Source organism: Pan paniscus, chromosome 5 (genome assembly GCF_029289425.2).
Source record: "Pan paniscus chromosome 5, NHGRI_mPanPan1-v2.0_pri, whole genome shotgun sequence".
In the NCBI taxonomy this organism is placed as follows: Eukaryota; Metazoa; Chordata; class Mammalia; order Primates; family Hominidae; genus Pan; species Pan paniscus.
Genome location: NC_073254.2, coordinates 44,333,686 through 44,339,269, shown reverse-complemented (window position 1 = coordinate 44,339,269; position 5,584 = coordinate 44,333,686).

The following is a 5,584-nucleotide window of genomic DNA, read 5'->3' as shown; positions in this document are numbered from 1 at the left end:
TAGAAACCCGACACCCAATGGGAGTGAGAAATGGGGCCGCGTTATGAGTATCCAGGAAGAAGGACCTGACACGGGTTGGGAGAGAAAGAGAAACTCTGGGGAGATGGGGAATTCTCAATACTGAGCCTCCCAACCCCAGACACCGCCTCGGGGCCTGAGCCCTTGAGAGCCACTCCTGGGGCCCTGGGACTTTGCACTCCCCCTCCCCCTCCTGTGCAGGGTGTGTCTCAATGTCTCCCTGAGTCTTCGCCCGGGGGCTGAGAAACCAGGGAGAAACCTTCGGCATGGACCCAGTCCATCTCCCTTCATTATTCATTCCGAAATCCCAGTCCCTTGACTGAACTTTCTGCCTCCCATTCCATACCTGGACTCCCCGGACTTTTGGAAGAAAATTCACCCCAAGGAGCTTGGTGCCAGACAATGAACTTGTCCTGAGAATGAAGGTGTAGAGACAGTTTCTTCTTCTTCTTCTTCTTCTTCTTCTTCTCCTTCTCCTTCTCCTCCTTCTTTCCTCCTCCTCCTGCTCCTCCCCGCCCTCCTCCTTCTTCTTCTCTGGAAAAGTTGTACCTGAGCATATGAAATAGGACAGAGACCAGTTTCTTTCTTTTTTTTTTTTTATTAGCTGCAGTGAGTAGTAGAATCTTGGTAACCCCTGAATTATCAGGAATCTTTTTTTTTTTTTTTTTTTTTGAGACGGAGTCTCTCTCTGCCGCCCAGGCTGGAGTGCAGTGGCGCGATCTCGGCTCACTGCAAGCTCTGCCTCCCGGGTTCACGCCATTCTTCTGCTTCAGCCTCCCGAGTAGCTGAGACTACAGATGCCCGCCACCATGACCGGCTAATTTTTTTGTAGAGACGGGTTTCACCGTGTTAGCCAGGATGGTCTCGATCTCCTGACCTCGTGATCCTCCCGCCTCGGCCTCCCAAAGTGCTGCAATTACAGGCATGAGCCACCGCGCCCGACCAATCAGGAATCTTATGTGTAAAAACTGTTACTTTGGCCCCTTGATATATAAATGTGTCTAAATGCATTACAGTTGTACAACTCTCAGAGCTCCTAAGTTTTGCTTTCCCAGACTATGTATCTGTGACTCTTGTTGTATTCTAAAATTACCTTCATTCCATAGCCCTGAGTTTCTGTGGGAGTCCAGGACTTCTCCTGACAATACAAAGTAGCACAACGTGTTATTGTATATTGCAACCAGGAGCCAATACATTCATTCACCTCAAAGTTGCAAGTGTTCAACGCAGTCACAATGCCCCTCACCAGTGCTCATGCACTTCCTGTTTTTAGGAAGTATCTGCATCTAAGTGGTGTGCATGTTTTATTGGAACACTTAGTATTTTTTTAACCTGAAAAAAAGCAGAAAAAGCAATTAATTTTTAGGCAGTCCCACATACAGTGTTAAAGGCCAAATGCAAGGAACACCCTGCTAGGCTCTGTAGATGGATGTATTAAAAATTTATAAAACAATGTGTTTAAAGCTAAGAATTCTGCTGCTTTCAAATTCTGTCCCTCTGCTCCTTCTCCTCACCTCCTGCTTCTCCAGCCCTTCCCTCCGTCTCTCTCATCCCTCAGGCCCTCCTCTTCCCTTAGTCCCCACCACTCTGTCACTCCTGAATAGTGGCTCTAGCACTGTTCCATTACCTGCCACCTGAGTGTTCTCTCCACAGTGGTCCTGCTACTGTGAGTCAAAGTGTGTCGTTTCTTCACCTAAAACACTCCAGTGGCTCCACTTCGGTCTTGTGAAGCTTCTAGAATGTCAGGCACTTGAGCATATGAGGGCATACCTGGTTCAGCATAGGCACTAAATTAATTTTTGTTGACTAGTTGAATGAAATATGATTGTATAAAAATTTAATCGCATCATGGAATATTATAAAATGAAAAATACTGGAAAAAGGAAATATTTTATTTTACTCATGTAGTGTGCTTATCAATTTATAAATTCATTCCATGTGTCTGTTGAGTCTGTGTATGACTTTTATGTGACTGCATAACAAATTACCACAAACACTGGCTTTAAACAACACCCATTTATTGTATTTATTTATTTATTTTTAGAGACATGGTCTCCCTCTGTTATCCAGGGTGAAGTGCAGTTGCATGATCATGGTTCCCTGCAACCTCAAACTCCTGGCCTCTAGAGGTCCCCCTGCCTCAGTGTCTGGAGTAGCTGGGACTACAGGCAAGTACCACCGTGCTCAGGTAAATTAAAAAAAAAAAATTCCTTTTTGTAGAGAGGAAGGTCTCCTCAAATTGCCCAGGCTAGTCTCACTCCTGGCTGCAAGTAATCCTCCTGTGTCATTCCCACAAACCTTAGGATTACAGGCATGAGCTACCACGCTTGACCAAACAACACTTATTTATTTATGTACAGTTCCTTAGTCAGAAATCTGAGCACGATTGGAGGGTTCTCTGTTTAGGGTTTCCCAAAACTGTGTTTTCATTTTGAGGGCCTCCTTCAGGCTTATACAGAGGCGACAGAATTCAGTTTCTGCCAGTTGTAGGACTAAGGTTCCTGTTCCTTGCCTACTGTCAAGGTAGAGAGAGGCTGCTCTCAATTCCTGGTGCCCACCAGCATTCTTTGCCACACAGCCCCTTCATTTTTAGAATCCACATTGGAGGAACCCCCTCACACTGAATCCCTCTCACACTGTGAATCTCTCTGATCAGGAAGAAGCCAGTCCTTTCAGGGGCTCGCCAGATGAGGACAGCCTGACCAGGGATAATCCCTGTCTTAAAGTCAATTGATTTAGGACCTTAATTATATATGCAAAAATCCCTTCAAGGCAGGACTTACATTACTGTTGGTTGAATAACTGGGGTCAGGTGAATGACCAAGGTTACATGTCTATCATGGGAGGGGATGATAGAATCAGCCTAGCATGGCTTGGGTCTTTCTTTTGAGTTTAATTGGGACACAGGTGGAAACTGAAGTTCAAATAAAGCAATAATTGTGAATGATAATAAAATACATCCTGTTTAGCCATGGAAATTCCTCTTACCTCTTAAAACCAAGTGACATGTTTAATATTTTATAATTAATTTAGGTTGGGTGTGGTGGTGGCTCATGCCTGTAATCCCAGCACTTTTGGAGGTGGAGTCAGGCAGAGAGCTTGATTTCATGAGTTCGAGATCAGCCTAGGCAGCATGGCAAAACCCTTGTCTCTACCAAAAATACAAAAATTTTAGCCAGGCATGGTGGTGCATGTCTGTACTCCCAGCTACTCAGACAGCTGAGGTGGGAAGATCACATGAGCCTAGGAGGTCGAGGCTGCAGTGAGCTGTCCTCCTGCCACAGCTCTGCAGCCTGAGTGACAGAGAAAGACCTTGTCTCAATAATAATGATGATAACAATAACACTAATAAATTTAGAGCAAATGAAAATTAAAGTGCAACTATTCATCCTGTCTTGTGAAGCTGTATTGTTTTTATACTGTTACATTACAAACTACTGAAAATGTAACAGCTCAAAGCAACAAATATTTATCATCTCCCACAGTTTCCAATGCTCAGGAATCCAGGAGAGGTTTCCCTGAGTGTTTCTGGCTCAGGGCCTCTCACAAGGTTGCAGTCCAGTTTTCAGCCAGGGCTGCATCATCTGAGGGCTCAACTGAGCTGGGGATTTGCATGAAAAATGGCTCACTCACATGGCTATTGGAAAAGCCCTCAGTTCCTTGTTGTCTGGTCCCGGGAGACCTCGGTCCTAGCCACATGGACCTTTCCACAGGTCTGCTTATGACACAGCAGCTGGCTTCCCCCAGAGTTCATGATCCCAGAGACAGAGAGAGCAAAGGTAGAAGCTACGGTAAGTTTTTTGTTCTACACCAACAGTCACAAACTGTTATGTCACCATTACTCCATCAGATAGAAGTGAATCATTAAGTCCAGGCCACACTCACAGGGAGCGAATGAAGCTGCACCTCTGGAAAGTGGAGAGTATCAAAGAATTTGCATATATGTTAAAAGCAAAATTAAAATTATTGTTTCAGAATTTTATAAATCCAAAGCTGCTTTCATCTGATTATAATTCTTTAATGCTTTAAACTTCTCTTTTTAAAGTAATGATTAAAATTTGAGACATCACAGAGCCTTGGGTATTGAGGGGAAAAAAGTTTGAGACAGAGAAAGGAGATACCATAGTATCTCTAAGTTTTTCTTGCAAATACCTTTAATAACAATATTATCTTTAATGAGTTGCAACACAGTTGAGAACTTACAGTAACTAGATCAAATAGTTCCAAGACTTCAGTGCTGTAACAATAGTGCCTTAAAAATAAGTATTTGTTTTGCCTCAGATGTCTCAAATTTAGTTTAAGAATGTCCCAAATGCCAATTTTCTCATTCAAATATCATCTTTAAAAATATTTGCCAAATCAGATTGCTTTTAAGGTAGAAAAAATGTGAATCTCATACCTCAGCCAACACATCTAGCTTAGCATGATGTCAGTAACTTTGGTTGGATACAGTAGCCCAAAATGCTTAGCTCCAACTTAGGAATATGATTTTCCAAAAACTGGCTACTGGGTGGGCATTCCATAATAAACTTGACGTCTTTCGCTCTGGTTTTTAATGAGATGTGGTAGACATGATTCGGACATCACTATGATTCTAAATAGCACTGCTATTCTGTACTTCTACAGTATTTTTTAAGCAATCCTATTGTGTTTTCCATTCCTATTTGCTATTCTATCACTGGTTATTCCTATATAATTTTTTCCTGTTTAATTTATTTTGATCAGTAATGTGCATTTCCAATTCTGTAAAAGTTTAATTCGGGTGTGTGTGTGGTAAAATGTAACATCAAATCCTTTGCAAGATGGAATTCCCTTGCACATCAGACCGAACACTGTACACCGAAAATCTATGGAGATGTCAATGAGCCAAGGATCAAATGACCTATTTCTGGTCAAGGCCACTTTCATAGCATTCTGGCTCTCTCCATCACATGGATCATTACCATTGGCTTTGGTCCAATGTGAATAGTTCTTGGTAAGAATTATTGTAATGGCAAAAACCGCAATTATTTTTGCATCAGCCTGTAAGAGTTCAAAGTCACTGTCTTGGCTGCAGAATTACACCAGGCACTTTTTACTCAGACTCTGTTAATAACTTCCTGTTCTTTACTTGTATCCCATACACTGTGGCATTAAACTTTTAACATACAGATTCAGAAAATGCTTCCTTATATCATAGCCACATAGGGTTATTTTATATGTTAGGAATATTTCATGAGAAGAAGGAAAAAAATGGTGGGAAGGAAAAGAAAAATCAAGAAGAGAATAGGTGGAGAGAAACGGGAAACATTATGTACGGATAATATTATAAAAATAGAAGGAAATAAATCAGATGTAGATAACCACTATGGAATAATCGAAACATAAGAGAGGTTTATTAGCTATCTGTTGCTGTGTAACAAACTACCCCAAGACTTAGTGACTTAAAACAGTGAACATCAATTTACTCAAAGAAAACAATACAAATACCAGCAAAACTGGAGCAGGTGGAAGAAGTTGGATAAACAAAAGGATTTTACAAACTGGAAAAGTAAGAGGTCACTGGTGTGTAAATGGAAATGATTTT